Source organism: Phascolarctos cinereus, unplaced genomic scaffold (assembly GCF_003287225.1).
Source record: "Phascolarctos cinereus isolate Bilbo 61053 unplaced genomic scaffold, phaCin_HiC Scaffold_519;HRSCAF=1143, whole genome shotgun sequence".
Classification (NCBI taxonomy): Eukaryota; Metazoa; Chordata; class Mammalia; order Diprotodontia; family Phascolarctidae; genus Phascolarctos; species Phascolarctos cinereus.
The window spans coordinates 7101-26545 of NW_027555868.1; the positions used below are offsets into that span (position 1 = coordinate 7101).

The 19445-nt window shown below is 37.2% G+C and overlaps 1 long non-coding RNA gene across 1 annotated transcript; it reads left to right on the plus strand.

Moving 5' to 3' along the window:
* Window positions 1–10938: 10938 nt before the first annotated feature.
* LOC110204507 (uncharacterized) lies at window positions 10939–18992 on the plus strand. Its single transcript, XR_013486703.1, has 3 exons — window positions 10939–11060; window positions 16398–16430; window positions 18905–18992. It is a non-coding gene; the product is annotated as an uncharacterized LOC110204507 (long non-coding RNA).
* Window positions 18993–19445: the final 453 nt, after the last annotated feature.

Here is a 19445-nt window from a genome sequence, read left to right on the forward strand (position 1 = left end):
AATAGTGGACTTCAAAACAGGAAGCCTGGGTTTGAATCTCACCTCACTCAAGAAAAGTTCTTGAAAACCACATCAACGATTCTTTTGTTTGTATGCTCTGATGAGGCCTTCCTAGGAAAAGTACAGATCATAAGCTCCTAAACCAAGAGAGAGAAAGAGTTAGAGGCAGAGAGACAGACAGAGAGAAAGCAAAACAGGCAGAAAGAGAGAGAGAGAGAGAGAGACAGAGATACAGAGAAAGACAGAGACAGAACCAGCATGTCCAGATAGTTGAAGTACTCCACTGACTTCAGATAATGCCTCTGGGACCAGACTGATATTTCTGGGAGCTCTTTATCTATTACTTCCTTCCCACCAAATACCAGTTCCACAATGAACACACATATACCAATTAGCTAATTTATCCAAATACCCATTTATCCAAATCATAGCACAACAGAACTCAAAGAATGTATGACATGAGAACATATAACAGATGATACAGAGTAAAAGAATTCTCCCATTGCAAGCAAGTTAATTCAGTTCAACCAAGAGAGATAGTCCTAGATTTCACCCAAGAGGAAGTTCTCCATTGTCTGTAATATAGTGACCTTCACTTCCACCTCCTCTTATGTTAGCTTCTTCCCAGAGCCTTTTCCTTCAGCAACCTGAAATCAGGTAAGCATTATCCATCTTTCTCTCTTGAAGCTGGAAGCCAGAAACTCCTGAAGCCCAAAGAGACTCAGTGAGTCCAAGAAAACTAAGGAGCTATCCTTTCTCCGACTCTCATCAACTCTGCCTCACCCTTCATGCAGGTGCAGGACAGTGATCTCTGTCACTTAGGATAAAGACCCATATCAGTGGGCTTTGGGAATGGGCTTATATTCCATTTACTTAAGCTCTGCTCTGCTATTGCTTTGGGGAGGTGTTTGGGGGTTTATTAGAGCTTCTTTTTCTACTTTTACCTCAGCCCAAGTTGTCATTGCTTCTATGAGCTAACAGGCATGATGGCACTATGACTCTTTGGGCATGGACCCACAATAATAAATTCCTTAACTTAAAAATAAAAAAGAAAAGAAAATTGCCTTGAACTTTTAATAAGTTTACTAGCCTCTGCCATAAAGTCTTTTTCTCCCATACATAAATATACTTCTATAGGCATTTGCTAGGAGTACTTCATCCCTGGACAAGAGTCTACGCTTCCTATATTTTAGACCCACAAATAAAATTTTATTCTTAGACATCATTTTTTAGAACAATTGTTCATTTCCCAAATCTATTTTTTATCTTCTGAAACCTTTATCTGAAATCAGCAGTAGTGATAAAAAGTCATATATTCCTTAAAAGTCCATTTTTTTTTTTGCTTAGAAATTCACAATTCTGAACAAGGTTCCAAATTCAAGGATCATTTGTCCTTACATCAACTATGAGACAGGGGTAAGGGTTGTCAGAATTGCCAAGTCTGAAAAGACTCTCCATTATGTTCTGGATACATGCCCAAGGAAGATAACACTAATGTCAGATCAACAAACAGACATTTCATTTCACACAGGAGGAAGTCACAAATCATTATTATTCTTTTAATCTTCCTCTGACAGTTATTGGATGACCCCTCTCCTTGAGTACCTGATAATAAGAAGCATCATCTTTATTTGGTCCACAAAGAGTTATTTAATTCTCAGAGTCTAGCTTTATGCTTTATAGGAAAATCCTTACCTAATTATATAGCTCCAAGAATTCAGTGGTCCTTCTTCCCTTCATGCTCTATTTTCATAATCTTCTACCCCCAACCTCCTGCCACAGGTTAGAATTTCCTTCTATTTCTTCATATTCTTTTTATCTTTTTTTATCTTTTTTATTTATTTTCTTTTTATTCTTTTATCTTTTTCATTTTCTCTTTGAAATCCTTTTAGCCTTTCAGACAAGGTTTCTCTCCCTATGATTGCTTGTAGAGTTTGGCTACATTCCCCCTACCCTTTCATCTTCTCTAGAAGGGAGACCCTTGGATGAAGTGTATTTGGGGGACATAAGCTTATTGAGGGAAGCTAAATCCCCTCTTTCTATCTCTTCACTAATCTTAAGTTTTAATTCATCACTAATCATTTTTATTCTGTCCTTTATTCTAGTTGTTCTTTTCCAGTAGTGGCCAGTAATAATAATGGCTAGCATTCATATAGTATCACCTTTGGCTCTATATAATGATCCACAATCATTTACAATCATTACTTCCTTTGCTCATTTGAAGAGGTAAATTTTTCTAATGCCTTTTTTGGAGCTTATCAAAGTTTCAGTCAATATTCTTCTTGTTTTTAAGTTCAGAAATGTGTAAGTCACATCTATACCAGGAGTCATGTGTCACTTGTCACAGCAGAAACACAAAGTATGTTTGGTAAAGGTCACTGCAAATTTCTCCCTCAATTCCATACTTTTTAGAATCTGCTTGTCAAGCCTCTGTCATTGCAAGGCCTGTATCTTTAAGCTCACATATCACTTATACTTCAGTAAAGTCACATGTTCCTAGTAATATTCTCTCTTGCCTTCTCTTTACTGCTTCCTCACCAAAAGTAGAAGTGATGTCTTATTTCCTTATTTCATTTTAATTCTGTGAGAGTTGAAGGTCAGTACGTTTTCCCCCTTTTCCAATAAAAGAGTCACTTTTGAATCTAGGGGGTCCTGTTCCACTAATTAATGGAAAACAATTGTTTCAATTGAACAATTTGTTCAATTGGGGTCCACCTTCCAGGCTGGAACTGAGAGGGGAAAACACAGGGTATATCATTTCCTTCTCCATTACGAAGAGCTAGAAAGGCATGAGGCATCACCTGTTAAATTTACATTGCAAAGCTCCTAAAATTTTGCATTCAGATCCAGGGTTTAATTTTATCTTTGAGGTTAGAGTTGCTTTCTATGCCGTAAGAGAGATTTTCTTACCTATAATTGCGACCATTTTTTCTCATCTATCTTGATTCTGAAAGCAATTCACTTCAATTTCTTCTATTGAGGCCAACTTCTGCTGAGAGTACCATCACTTTTCCAGTCACCTACATTCACCACTTCAGTGTAAGCCTCTATTCTTCTCTTTCATTTATTCTATTTATCTAATCAGTTGCTAAATCTTGTGATTTATTTCTCTATAACCAATCAATCAACAAGCATTTACTTGGCACCTACTATATGCCAGGTACTCTACTAGGCACTGGAGATACAAGTACAAAGAAGAAAATGAATCCTACGCAGTGAATTTGCACAGTTCCCCTTCTCTCCACTCACAGAGCTACCACCCCAGTTCAGGTCCTCATGACTTTTTGCTTGGATGACAGAAGTTGTCTCCTAATTGGCCTTCCTGTCACAAGGCTGTCCTCGTTCTAGTCCAGCCTCTACCTGGCTGCCAAAGTCATTTTTCTAAAGCACAGATCTGATCATGTTCACTCTTCTATTCAAAAAACTCCAACGTTCCCCTACTACCTCCAGGATACAATACAAAATCCTTTATTTGTCATTTAATGCTCTTTCATAGCTTGTTCCCTTCCTGTCTTTCTCGTCTTTTAACACATTACTGTCCTCTGCACATTCTTTGATCCAGACACATTGGCCTATTTGCTGTTCCTCACACACAAGACTCCATACTAAGGGTCAACATCTGGATCATCTTCCACTTCATTTGAGTATCCTTTCTGACTCTCTGGATCGCAGAGCTTTCTATTTTTTTTGTTTGTTTCTTTCCACCTGTCCCTCTCTCTCCCAAAATCTTCGTGATCTCTACCTTTGAAGAATGGGGTAACCAAAGGTCAACTTCAGAGTATTTCAATTATCTCAATTGCTTCTTTGTATTTTCATTTCAAAACTGAATGGAAAGGGTTGTCCAGAAGGAGATAGCATCAAGTTGCTTATATCAGACACTGTTATTTTCCAAACTCCTGTCCTCTTTAAACTTTGCCCTTAAAAAAGCCTCAGCATCTATTGTCACACCCTAAATGTCATTTTGAGGCTTATTTTCTGAGTTCTGCTGGGGGTCTCTTGAAACTGCACATAAAGAAAGAATTTAGCTTGTAAGAGATCTGGGCAATAGGAATTAGTTTCTAAAGTGGAGATGGAGAGTCCTGAGCCCAGCAAAGGTATTACCTCAAGTGTTACAGAATTCACTTTGTAGGAAATCAGAAGTACCCACTAAAGATGACTTCAGATTTTGATGTTAGAAACCAACCGACTGATTAAGCATTTATCAAGGACTTACACGTACCATGTACTAAGTTCCAAGGACAATAAGAAAGACCAAAACAGTCCTTGTCCTCAAAGGTTGTCCCTTCCTGACTCTGAACACAGCTTCCTCTTTGTCTCATTGGCTTTTTGTTTTGTCTTGTGATATAACTTGTGTTATTTTAATCTTTAATTGTGGATCGATTCCATTTCTTAATCCTTGTTATTAGAAAAATTTTGATGGATAGAGTCTAAGTCATTTGACATTTAGAAAATTTGTATAAGCGAGGGGATGTTATATGATTAGTTAAATGTGACATTATAAAATATCAAAAATCAAGAATTTTAGAGCTGGGGGGACCTCACTTTAAAAAAATCAGCTGTAATTGCAAAAGGATTTCGATCTAAAAGGTAACTTAGAAGTTACTTTGTCCAAGTCTCTTATTTTCAGATGAAAAAACAGGGCTCAGAAATTAAGTGTTGTGCCCAAAGTCATAGGTTAAATTACTTATGTACTAGCACCTTGTCTTGATCTTTTTGCCCAAGTGTCTCTGGAACTTCATTCATTCATCTATAAAAGGCTCGGTAGGGGTTTGTGTTGGTCTACCTGTTACCTAGGTTCAATATACTCTACCTTGACTTAGTCCCCATCCCACAAAACAGATCTTCCTCTCAGATCTGGCTATTGCTAACAAATCACTTATCATAATCTGAAGCAGAATAGGTTAATTGGATTAACAAAAGCATGGCAATAGTGGGAAACATCAAGCAAGAGGTAATACACACCCATCACTTTTATAGCATCCCCAAAAACATGTCCCTCCTCAACATATAGAGGTCTGACCTATGCATATAGGCAGTAGAGGTATTTTATGCAGGTATCTTTCACAAAATGACTAGAATAAAATGATCCTTTGGAATTCATTGTCCATCATAGTAAGCTACTCTACTTCTTCAGATCTCTAACTGCCACAGAGTTTCTATGAGTCCACATTGGAAGAACCTAAGAGGAGGCAGCTAGGTGGTGCAGTGGATAGAGCTGAGGCCCTGGGGTCAAGAGGACCTAAGTTCAAATCTGGCCTACTAGCTGTGTGACCCTGGGCAAGTCACTTAACCCCAATTGCCTCACCAAAAAAAAAAAAAGGAACCTAAGAAAGGATGTTAGTGGGATATGACTTAGGTTCTCCAAGGTCTGGGTCAGTCTCCAGTTTCAGTCATATATACATTTCCTGCTACTGGTTCAAGGGAATTCATCTTATCAATCAATGAATGCCTAATTCTTGTCTCAACAGATGACCAAATACACTTGACTTTCTATTAGCCCTCTTGTATCATATACAGCTCTTTTTCTCCAGTACTCTAAGGTACTGTTATGAAAGTGCACTGCCTCAACCTCTCAAACCATGCTCTTCTTAAAGAAGAGATTGTTTAAACTTTTATTTCTCAGCATACTTGCCCTAAGAGACTGAACTTGAATCCACGTGACCCAGGTGGCTTCTCCTTTTACTTTAGTAGCCCATAGGTGAGGAGATGATTTTAAACCAGGTGAGACTAATTTTCCTCGTGACAACTATTTACACCTATCTTCTGACAGATGACCCCTCCTCAAAGAACCTGGTTATAGCATTTGCAGCAGCTTGTCATATCCAACCTGTTCTTTTTTCTGATAAAATACCCAGCTTCCCGAATAGGTCATTATCATGCAGTACCCTCTACCCACATGATTCAGTCTGTCTGCCCTAGACACACTGAGCTTTTGACCATCTGAAGAAGGCTTTCCCTAGGCAGTATTAATTCAGGAGGTGCTAATACCTGCCAGCATTACAGTGGTTGTACACTTCTGCTACTATTTGGTCTCAGTCTGCACACAATGTACAAAATACGAAGCAACAGTGATCAGTAATGTTACAATAGTATATGAGCTGTTATGCAGACCAAATTGGCACTTTATTCACCATAGTACAGTGAAAAAATAGTTGTTATTTTCAAGAAGGCTTTCAGTGAGGAACAAGAAAAAAACTTTGAACTATTAAATACAGACTAGAAGAGAAGGGAGAAAAGTGTAATATTTGTCTTTCAAGAAGTTAAAATTAATCACAAGGAAAGCCCACAGAAATAAAATAGCTTCTTTAGGAATTCATGGGCTATTTTTCTTACCTATTACTCCTAAGTCCACAGGACCCAGATTCGACATGTTGTCCCAGCCCCCATCCCATGAGAAACTCTATCTTCTTAAATCAGTTATTGTTAACAAATCATTTAGACTTCTTATTGTAACTGAAAGTAAAACAGTTGAATTGGATTAGGAAAAGCATGACAATCTTGAGAAGCATCACAAGCGCAAGCTCATAGAGCACAAACCCATCACTCTTATTTTGACCCTCAAACCACCTCCTTGACCTTACCTTTCAGGATGGTATATAATCTCTCCCCACAACCCTACCACACCATGAATAGAAGAGTCACTCACAGAAGTGGCCTTATATGAGGCTCATCTCATGCTCTACTGATCAGTCTGGTTAGTAGAACAAGAACAAAGCTCCATCATGTTGCAGGTATACAAGAAGAATTAGGATCTACTCTACCCTGGCAAGATAGAATGTGGCAATGTGGCTTGAAAAGTGCCCCAGCCAAAACAACCACTGCCTTTTTCTTTCTTTTCACCTGTTCTTCCTAGTGTTCTTTTTAAAAAAATAATCTGCTGTTACCTGCACATCCACCCAGACCTCATAGACTCCAGGCTCTAAGAATCTCAAGAGGAATGGGCATAAAAAACTAAAGTGTTCCTCTTGGCAGGGTCCTAGAACATGTCTCTTCATCATTCAATAAATATTTATTGAACATCTAGTAGCTATGGATACTAAATGAGTATTATAGGTAGAAAGTGCTAGAAATCTCTAGCCCAAATCACAGTTTATTGTCTGGGAAAAGCCAATTTTATTTATTTAAAGTAAAGTTAAATCAATCTTATCAAAAGTGGTTCTTCTCTTGGGAACACTTCTCCACAAAATATTTGTAATAATACTTAATTTAATAAAGAAAAATGTAAAGTCCTGAATTTGGATCCAAAATATCAACTTCAGCAATGCATGATGGGAGTGGTGTGCCTAGTTGATCAATGTGTAAAAATGCTCTGGGGCTTTTGGTAAACTACAAACTGAATATGAGTCAAATGTTATATTGGACAAAAAAGCCAGTGTTTTCTCCAAATATGGCTTATCAAGGGCAATGCCTAACAGGATCCCAAACCTTAACTATTTGGGGAAAATTGGATAAATTTTTTATGCCTTTAAGTCAGGAATAATGATATTGAACACAACAAGGCTAAGGGCAAGACCCTGGGGCATTTCAGTAGAATTCTCCCAGTAGTTTGACATTAGCCCATTAATCAACACTCCTTAGAACTATTCACATAGTTCCTGAATTGACTTCATATACTATTGTTTAACATGCATTTCTTTGCATTGGTAAGGTAAACTAACTAGTTTTATGAACTCAACACAATGCACACATTCTATCACTAAAGAGTTTATAATTTTCTGATAATTAATTTGGCCAGTGAGGGAATTCCTCTTTGGCGTTTCCTCCTTCTTAATCTGATTAATTGGCAAGGGATTTTCCCTAGAAGTTTTGTCAACTGCCTTACCAGAGTCGCCATAATAAAAATTTAGGTAGATTCCACTAGCCAGGGATCATTACCTTGTGTGATGTTTGGTCTAGAAGTCAGACTAATCCTAAAGTGAAGGTATCTTCAGAAATAAGGAAGCTGCAGCACAAGACAGCTTTGCAGGAACTCTTAAGGATGAAGCACAAGAGACAATATCAGCCTTGATGCAAGACCACTGACTTTACAGTGAATGCTACATGAGCGGTATACTTTCACCAAATAAAATGGGTTGTGTGCTTGTGTGCTGTAGCCCATTGTTGAAGTACTTACTTTACTTTTATACTTTCTTGGGTTTTTTTTAATAAATGTAATTGATTCCTTTTTCTTTCTTTCTTTCTTTCTTTCTTTCTTTCTTTCTTTCTTTCTTTCTTTCTTTCTTTCTTTCTTTCTTTCTTTCTTTCTTTCTTTAATATGAAGCAATTGGGGTTAAGTGACTTGCCCAGAGTCACACAGCTAGTGAGTATTATGTGTCTAATGCCAGATTTGAACTCAGGTCCTCCTGACTCCAGGGCTGGTGCTCTATCCACTGTGCCATCTAGCTGCCCCCCTTTTTTTTCTTTATGTGCCTTTCCCAAATTCAACTAACTCCCTGAATCAAACCCTCCTTTGTAAAAAAGAAATAGAAGGGAAAAAAATATCTAATACAGAGACTGCCTCTGACAATGCATGCAATTTTCTGCTCTAATACTCACCTCTTTCTCTGCCAAGATGAAGGATGGGTATTTTCATTATCTGCTCTCTGGGATCACTGTTGGTTTTTCCAGGATTTAGCTTACTTTTAGTGAATTTTCTTTTTCATCACATTGTAGTCATTATGTATTTTGGTTTCGGAGGGTATTCTTTTTAGCTGTATTTATTTCATTTACATTGGTACATGCAGATACTCCCACATTTCTCTGAATTTCTCATGTCTCTTAATTCATAATGAACACAAATATTTTATTATATTTGTATTCCTAAGCTTGGTTAGTTATTCCCCCATTCGATGGACACTCAGTTTCTTTCCAGTCTTTGTTTCTGTTTGAGTTTATTGAGGTATTTGCCAATTCATAAGGTCTTGGGGTCAAAGGACATCTATATATATTATATATATATGTATTTATGTATGTATATGTATATGTATATATTACACACACACACACACACACACACACACATACACACATATACACAGCTTTCTATTCTTCTTTAATAACTCTAAATTGTTGTCCATACTAGTAGGACTAATCGACAGCTATACTAATAGTGTATTAGTATTCCTGTCTTCCCATATTTTCTCTAAAATTGACTTTTTCTATTTTTGGACATTTTTGATAAATTGTATTGCATGAGGTAAAAGCTTCGAGTTGCTCCAAGTTGTGCATATTTCTCTTATTATTAGTGATTTGGAACTTGTTTTCATAATTTTTTTAGTTCAAAATCCTTCTTTTGAAACCTATGTTCTTAAAGCACTTATCTGTTGGGAATGGACTCATTTATTTGTGTCAATTTTTATCCATCTATCTTAGGTGCCAGTGTTTAGCAGTGATATTTGACATAAAGATTTTCCCATTGGGCAATTTATTTCCCAGATTCTGTCTGCATTAATTTTATTAGTACAAAAATATTTGAGTGTTTGATATGTATCACATAACAATAACTTTTAAACACCACGTGTGACATGTTATTGGTTTATTACAAGTTTACATATATAAATATATGTGTATACAATATGTACAAATATATATACACACATCCATACATGTATACGATCTTTTGCAACCCCTAATAATTGCTTTGAGAAGTCAGTAAGGAGCTTATTCATTACTTTTGAGAATAGAAACCCAAAATATGCAAGGTTTTTTTTGAGTGAAGATAACTGAGCAATGATCTGAAACAGGCTGTGCATGTTAATACCTCTGCCTCGATTCGAAACTCAGGAGGAAGTGGTGAGAGGGGGACCTGCACTGAACAGAGTTTTTAGGCATATTTCATCCTTAGAGAATAACTACATTTCTGTTAGGAATGGAAATGAAAACAAAAATATATTGATAATTTAGGGCAGAGATGTCAAACTGCAAACCTTCCAAGCATTGCCTGAGCCAGATTTGAATGTAACTGGGAAATGTTTGACAAAACATTTTGATAATTTAGGTAGTATTAATTTATGGTTTTCCAAGTCAACATATGGCCTGCAAAGATCCATTTCTATCTGAGTCTGACACCATTGATTTAGGTAAGTGTTTATAATAGAACAGTAATTTGAAGGACATAGTATTGCGAGGGTGAGTGAAGGCAAATTGGACTTGGGTATGCACGGGCTGAGTGGAATAGGAATGGGGATAGGAATGCAGAAAGAGATAGCCAAGGGGAAAGATCTTTACCTAAAATAAAGCAGCATAATAGGGATCTGGTAAGTAGGATATTGAAAAACAGCACGAACAGACATACTAACTGTAAGAAGAATGGATTAGGAATCTACAAAGTTTAGTTAGTGGATGTGCTTTTAGAAATATCATTTAGAATGTTGGTGAAGAAGAAACATGGTATGATGGCCTGGTCGCACATAAACTGTGTCTTAGGGGATCAAAAAGTTCTGATAATGCTAGATATGCAGCTACTAGTAGAAGAGGATATGAGAATATCTTGCTTGCACGATTTGTGTGTATGGTGATATAATTTCTGTTATTTTATCCTTCCATTGTACATTGAACTTACTGACTTATTCTTGGCATTGCAAGAAGGGTAGTGAAGGGGCATAAGCTAAATAATATTTAGATAGCTTGTGTAACACAGGATATCATAATATGAAAAGAAGCCCATGTTTCTCTCTGGAATTGAAGTCACAAGATGGAAAATTATTCATAATTGCAATCATAACATACCATACAATAGAGAGTTTCCTGCCAAGGAAACTTTGATTTCAAAGACCTTACGCAAGTCGCATGTAGTCGTGACTATTTTTTTTTTGCAAGAAGCTCCTGCCAGCCTTCAAACTCAACACAACCCAGGTCAGCTCAGGGATGGAAGGGACTTGATTGGCATAAAATAATTCCTCAGACAAAGGACTGAGTGTATAGCTTCAATGGGACACTGTGCATCTAGGTCTTTATAAGGAAGGTTGCCCTGGGCTCGTCCAACACAGGTGATATCCACATCATGGGTACTACCAAGATTTTCCTGCTCCTTCTCTCAGTGGCCCTGTTGGCCCTGAGCTCAGCTCAAGGAACACCCAAGGGTAAGTGGGGGAATACTGGGAAACTGTGATAGTATTAGGAGATTTGGGGTTCACCATTCAAGTCAAATGACAGGACTTGGGGCAAGCCATTCTCAATGATTCAGTTACTTTAGTTTTCCTAGAGTTAGATAACTGGGGGAGGTAGTATTACTACTTCTACAAATAAAAACTAGCATTTATATGGTACTTTAAGATTTGCAAAGTCCTTTACATATATTATCACATGTGATCTTCACAACAACCTTGGGAGGTAGGTGCGATTATTGTCCTCACTTCACAAATAAGAAGACTGAGGCTAAGGTAACTGAGAGGGCTTAACTGACTTGCCTAGGCAGTATAGTGGGTAAGAGTCCTAGACTTGGAGGTAGGAAAACCTGAGTTCAAATCCTGCATCACATACATATGAGTAGTGTGACCCTGAGCAAGTCGCTCAGTCTCTGTTTCCCTATTCATTACACTGGAGTCATTGTGTCTTTTGGTTTGGAGGTTCTTGTTGATTTGGTAAGATGGAGATAATAATAGCACCTGCTTTCTAAGGTTATTGCAAGGATCAAATGAGATAGCATATTGTAGCACTTTGCAAACTTTAAAGCACTATGTAAATGCTGGCAATTATTAGTTATTATTTTTGTTGGAAATAACTAGTTAAGTGTCTAAGGCAGTTTAAACTCAAGTTTTCCTGACTCCAAATCTAGTGCTCTATCCATTGCTTTCCATCCTCTGCATACTTCAATTACCTTTCTCTAGCACTGGACATGAGCCTAAACTCAACATCTTCTTTAAGTAACTGCTGTTCTACTATGAACACTTTTGCTTCTGTGTACCAAAATATTGAAATGAAAAACAGACAATTCCATCACTCCTTCAGATACCTAATTACTGAGACAACAAACCTTTGAATATTTATTTGCCCAGATGATTGAATTGTTCACTTTTCTCTCTAATTTGGACACGGGATAGACACTCTATTCAAATGTCTTCACTGTAGCAGTCTTTTTAGACATATTTCATATCATTCCTTTTCACATTCTTCATTCAGTGAAATTGGAAGACTAACTATTGCCTGCTCATGACATTTCTTCTCCTGCTTTTCTCCTCATGCCTGACATATGCTCAGTTGTTGGCTATCTTTATAAAATTTCTAGCTTCCCTCAAGGAGAGCTCAGTAGCTACATAAGGTCTACCCAGATCTCTCAATTGTTAGTTCTCTCTCTCTCTCTCTCTCTCTCTCTCTCTCTCTCTCTCTCTTTCTCTCTCTCCTCTCTAAGTGTATATGGTCTTTATTTGCTTCATATTGGGTTTCCTCCAATGGAATATAAGTTCTTTGAGGGACAATTTCATTTTGTCACAGAAAGTTGGACATGACTGAGATGACTCAACAGCCACAAAAATCCCCAGTGAGAGGACCATGGCATACCGAATAAAGGGCCAGCCTCAGAGCCAGGAAAATCTCAGCTCAGATTTTGCTTATGATACATGCTGACTATGCAACTCTTGGCAAATCACTTAACTTTTCAGGGTTCCAAGCAACTCTTGAAGGCTATGTGTTGCAGACCCCATGCCAAGCTGCAGTGGTAGAAGGAATTCCTTTGTTGGGAGTTTTATATAATAATGAAATCACAGATTTGGTTTAAATAATAATCTAATAAATAGGACATAAATAAAGGTTTGTTTGATTGGATTAAATGACAGAATCACTTAACCAAGGACCTCAGTGGCCATAAAGTTCAACCTAGACCTGAAAAAATGGTCTTACCTAAGAAGCAGACATCCAATTTTTCTTGAGGCTCTCCTATGAAGGAAAGGCCACTACATCTGGAGTCCACTAATTCTACTTTTGGATAGTTTTAGGCTTCAGGCAGCTTTTCCTTATAACAAATCTCATTTGGCCTCTTTGCAACTTTTAACCATGGCTCCTATATCTGTTCTCTACATTCATATAGAACACATTTAATCCCTTTTCCATATGACAATCCTTTAAGTGCTTGAAGGCAGATATCATGTCTACACTAAGCCTTATTCTTCTCCAGTTCCTGGCTTCCTTTAAATCCCACCTAAAATCTCACATTCTACCAGAAGCCTTACCTGATCCCCTTTAATTCTACTGCCTTCCCTGTATTTATTATTTCCCATTTATCATGTATATAGTTTGCCCATAATTGTTTGCATGTTATCTCCACCACTATGAGCTCCTTGAGAGGATGGATTGTCTCTTACCTTTATCTCCTTAGCCATTAGCAAAATGTCAGGTGCATAGTAAGCACTTGATAAATGTTATTGACTTGTCTTATATGGGGTTGAATACAGACCTCTATTTGATTTCCTTAAAGTGTTTTAGGAATCTGTTTGAGAAATTTGAGGTTCCTCTAAGTGTTTCAGGGACCACTGGAATTATTTTCATTTTGACCTCCATCAGGACTGGTATATGTGTTGTAGGGATCCATCTGAGAAATTTTTAGAATTCCCATTTGGGTTGGTCTATTTATTCTGGGAAGCCATTCGAGGGAATTTCACCCAGGAAAGTTCTATTTTTACCCTTAGAGTAAGGGGATTCTTTTCAGTCAACCTCAACCCTTGAGGGAGAGCCACTTCTGCATTGGCAATTCATCTGGGACCAGTACTAGCATGAAGATTTTGGTTCTGAAGCACAGCATGAAGATATAGAAATCTGAGTCATTTGACTTTATAGGTAGTTTCTTCAGTCCCTAAACCAAGATGCCATCTCAGAGCTAACATCAAAACAACTCAAACCATTTGATGTAGAAGAGTGAAAGAATACAAAAAGAATACCGATAAAATGTCATCATTTCTCTGGGTTTGCACTGACAAAACCAACTATGATTGATTTCTATTACTTTCCTTTTTTATTGCAGTACTTAGTAGAAGTAAACTATGTCCTGTGATCCTCAGGGTAATGAGCAAGGCTTGTGCTGGAGTTTCTCTTCCTATTGAATGCTTCCCTTCAATAAACCAACATGGTTTTATGTTTGACTAAACACTAAGAAAAAAAGCCATGATATTTGACAGAAATCCACCTCATAGTTTTATAGAAAATCAGTTTGTAATTTAGTGACACTGATTCAACTGTGGCTTCTAATCATCTGTTTTTCAACATGCTACTTCTATGTGGTATGATCAGGCTACCACAAATGATTAATTTTCCATTATTTGTTTTCATTGTATCTCATAATTCCCTTATTTATGTTGGGACAGGTTTGGAATGGATAAGATGAATTCTCGTTTTTATAAGGTGTATGTATCCTCTGGCCAAATAGATCCAAGTTTCGTTCATGACTGCAATGGAGATTATTAGATGGGTGGCCTCCACAGATAACCAATTTTCCATCCCTCTCTTCTCCATTTCCTTCAGGATATCTCACACCTCCCTTCTAAAGTATTGTTTGATAGCACAAATTCTCAGTTTTATGATGAGATAGGTATCTTCTGTCAAAGTGGGTCCATTTTTGTGTTTCTGATAAAATTTCATTGAATCCTCTTGACTTGAACATAACTTGCCCCACCTAGATTGATATATGTGAACTTTGGAACTTTGTTATAAATTTTACTTGTTCCTTTTCTTTACCCACAGCAGCCCGAGCCAGAAACCTGCTGCTCAATAATATAAGTCCTAATTCATCTCCTCTATGGATTTATTTTGACTCTCCCTGTAGTCCTTGGAATTTATCTTTACTTCTCTTGGTCTTCATAATGATTCATGTTTTAATTGAACATCTTTCCAACATTTCTTTTTCAATTCTTCCTACTTCCCAGAGTTACCTTTATTAGTAATCTAAACTGACACACCAAAATACTAATTAGTAAATCTAAAATTCAAAACATGATTACCTACTTGACATTATATCCGCATTAGATATTGTGAAATTACGCTGCCTGCAGCAATACCCAATTTTTCAACTATTTCTCCTCCATTTTCTTCATTGGATAACATATAATCCTCTGTTCTGGATAGATTTCCTGTAGATACCATTCAATTTCATATACCAGTCCCTTTCCAGTATTCTGTGGTAGGTTTCAAATAGGTGGAGTTAATTCTTTATTTAATGATGATATGGGTATGCTCAGGCTATGTAGATCCAAATTTGTGCTCTGCAGATAATGCTATTGGACCACATTCACTTTAACATGACTTGCCCTGATCCACTAGGGCCAAATGTGGTGTTTACAAAACTCTTGCCTTAAATTTCATTCTTCCTTCTTTTTTTTTTAAACCACAGCAACACCAAGTCCAGAGCTTGTTGCACAAGAACATAATTCCGACTTTATACAAAAACTGTGGTTTGTTGTTCCTTATCTTCCCTTACAATCTACTTTCCTTTTGGTGATTGCAGATTAGCATCCCAGTGTGGGGAATCAGACAAATCATGAAGTCAATCAGTCCAATTTAGTGTCCCCTTTTCTGACCCTAGACTGGGAAAAACAGTTTGAATTAGTTTCCATTTTGTGTCTTTCCTGTTCTTCTTAGTAGGTGAAAGTTCTGTCAGGGAAATAGAAGAGGTTATACTTCAAATACCTTCAAAGGATTTATTTAGGTAGGGCAATGGCCTGAGAAAGTGTTCCACTCCAATGAAAAGTCACACATTCTTAGTGAATTGAATTGATGCCTTTGTTATTGTTTTCCTTTATGTTACACTATTAGGGAGGTCTTGTAAGGACAAATTACCATCCCTTTTTCTGACCCAGGCCTCAGAAAAATAGCTTGGATTAGTTTCCATTATTTGCCTTTTGGGTTCTTATTAGTAGATAAAAAACCTGTGATGGAAACAAAAGAGGCTGAACTCGCATTTCTATTAACTTTGAAGGTTTCATTTAGATATACCAAAGGTTTACTGCATAGGGCATATCAAAGAAATAGGTCACAAATCATTAACAAAATTGTGTTTTCCTAGTTCAGTCATAATGCTTGCATTATGTCCTCCAGGTACCTCTTTTTCAATTGATTCTACCTCCATGGTTATCTCCATTATGCACATAGAATTCAAGAGATGATAGATTATTTTATATTATTATCACAATAGATATTGTAAGATCTGACTGATCACACTACTGTCTAATTTTCCATCAATTTTGTCTCTATTTGATTCACTTTTCAAAGCTCCAGTATTTAATATGTTATGAAAGTTTCAAAATGGAAGTTAGGAATTCTTTGTTTTATAAGTGGATGTGTAATGTCTGGTCAGGTGGATGCTTGTATTCCTGATAGAGTCCCAATGGGACTCTTAATCACAGATTGCCCTTATCCACAACTGAAAACTCTTGAGATGCAGAGGACTCTTGCCCTAAAAATCATTCTTTCCTTTTCTTTTTTTCTACCCACAGAAGCCCCAAGCCAGCAACCTGCTGAACCTGAACGTAAGTAGCATATCTATCTAAACAGTCTTTCTTTCCTTTTCACTTTAGTCCCTTGTTATTGTTATCTTTCATTCTAAACCATTTGACATTTATGCTATTCAAGATCAGTACCCAGACAAAAAAAAAAGAGTAATGATGAACTAAGCATGTGCTCAAATTAAAATTAATTATTCTCTCTTGCCATAACATATGATCTCATTTTTCCAGCAGGGGATTTCCTGGATAAAAATTTCAAGGTCACTTTGATGTCTTCAATGAAATGCTCTCTGTCTCTGTTTGTCCTCTGTCTACATATCTCTCTCTGTTTCCCTGTCTGTCTCTGTCTATCCTTTGAAAGAAATGTAGTACCAAGAACCAGAAAGGTTAAATGCCCGCCTATTCAAAAGATTTAGCTCTGAAAGGCTAAATAAACAAATGCTGCATCCTTGCCATATTTCTCATATTTATGCAAGGCCTCTTCACTTCTTCTAAGAATGGACTCATCTGAGGCTTAACCACAAATTAATCACAGCCCTAACTGCAGAGAGTGAGGGCAAGAAGAAATAGAAAGATTGACAAGATATTTCAATCAGTGTCTGTCCCTGGATAAAGGGAGTACATTTGGGTTGATTTCTATTAATTACTTTGTTGCTTTCCTTAATATTAGATAAGTAGTAAATGTAAGTCCAAATTACTGTCACTTTTTCAGACTCTGGACTGGGAAAAATAATTTGGATTAGTTCCCTTATTCGCCTTTTGTGGTCTTCTCCTTAGTAGGTGAAAGATCTGTCAGGGAAGTAAAAAGGGCTCATGCGCATACTTCAACTAACTTTGAAAAATTAATTTAGATAGCCCAATGGCCTGAGGAGGTGCTCGATGCCAAAAATTTGGGCACAGACTTTTAGCAAAAACACAATAATTTTTATTGAATAATGTTTTTCTACTTGAGTCACACTGCTTCAATTATGTTCTCCAGATATATCTTTTTCAGTTCATTCTACTGCCATGGTTATCTTCACTATTTACCTAGAATTTAAAAGTTGATAAACTATCTTATATCATGTTGACACTAGATGTTGTAGGATCCAACTGAACACAACATTTAATGTTCCATTCTTTTTCTCTCTATTTCCTTCATTTCTCAAACTTCCTGTATTTAATGTTATGGCAGCTTTGAAAACAATCGGATGAATTCTGAATTATATGACTGGATATGTAACCTCTGGACGAGGGTGCTTCTATTCCTGATAGAATGCCATTTGTACCCTTGAATATAGATTGCCCTTAAACACAACTGAAAGCTCTTGAAATTCATAGAACTCTTGCCCTAAATATCACTCTTTCCTTTTCTTTATTCTACCCACAGAAGCCTCAAGCCAACAATCTGAGAAACCTGAATGTAACATGTCTATTCTTAAAGTCTTTTTTCCTGTTTTCTTGAGGCCCCTGGACTTTGTCTCTTATTATACACCACTTAGTCCTCTACAGTCTTAAAGATAAGTACCCAGAAACAGAGGGTAATCCAGTTAAAATGCCTTAGCACATAGTCTTTTTTCACCAGGGAATGCAGATCACAACTCACAAGACCACTTTGTCATCTTCAATTAAACACTCTCTGTCTTGGCCCTAATGGTTTGTCTCTATTTCTCTGTCTCTTTCTCTCTTTTTCTGTCTCTCCTTCTCTCTCTCTCTTTCTCTGTTTTTCACAGTCCCTCTGTGTCTGGTCTTTCTCTGAATCTGTATCTTTATCTCTCTGTCACTGTAGCTCTGTTTTTCTTCTCTCTTCTCTTCTCTCTCTCTCTCTCTCTCTCTCTCTCTCTCTCTCTCTCTCTCTCTCTCTCTCTCTCTCTCACACACACACACACACACACACACACACACACCTTTTCTCTCTATCTCTGTCCCTCCCTTCTACTTTGACCTTCGAAATAGTGAAATTTCAGAGAGCAGAAGAGGAAAAGAAGGAAATGTAATATTAGTAACTCAAAAGGACAAATGCCTATTCAAAATATTTCTACCTAAAGCACAAAATTAAGAAATGCTACATCTTGGCCATAATTTCTCCCTTTATGCAAAGCCTCTTCACTTCTTCTAAGGAAGGATCCATCTTAGACCTAGCCTCAAGACTACTCACACCACTAACTTCAGGGAAAGAAAACAAGAAGAAATAGGTGGATTAGCAAGATGTTTCTATTCTTTCAGAGATGTGCTGAGATCAGGTGGAACATAACAATATCTAATTTTTCTGCACGTTTTATATTTAGTTCCCTCATTTCTCTTATCTCCTCTACTTACAGCTACGAAAGCATTGAAATGCATAGGATGATTTTGTCACTGACTATGAACTTCTGGCCAAGTGGATAATGGCACTCTTGATAGAATTCCACTGGGGCCCTCGATCGCATATTGCCCTTATCCAGAACTGAAACCTCTTGAGATTCATAGGACTCATGCCCTAAACATTACTCATCTCTTTTTATTTTTTCTACCCACAGCAGCCCCAAGGCAACAAACTAGGAAAAGTAAAGGTAAGTAAAATGTCTATCTGTAAAGAGTCCTTCTTTCCCTTTTCCTTGAGGACCCTACAACTTATTTCTCATTTTAAACAGTTTGGCATTTCCACTCTTAAAGTTCAATACCAGGAAAGAGATGGTAATAATGAAATAACAGGGTGGTCAGGTTAAAAGGCCTTGTTCTCTCTTGCCATTGCATAGGTCTTATTTTCCCAACTGAGAATTTCCCAGATCAAAAATCCAAAGCCATTTTATCATCTTTTGCCATAGCACATGTTTGCTTATTTCTATTAGCTAATATCCTACGTCAAAGATTTCAAGATCACTTTGTAATATTTGGTGCAATGTTCTTTTAATGTCTCTGCACTGTTTGTATTTCTCTCTCTCTTTCTCTCAGTTTTTTCAGTCCCTCTGTGTCTGGTCCTTCTCTGAATCTATATCTTTATCTCTCTGTCTTCGTCTCACTTTTTCTTGGTTTCCTCCCTCCCTCCCTCTCTCTCTCTCTCTCTCTCTCTCTCTCTCT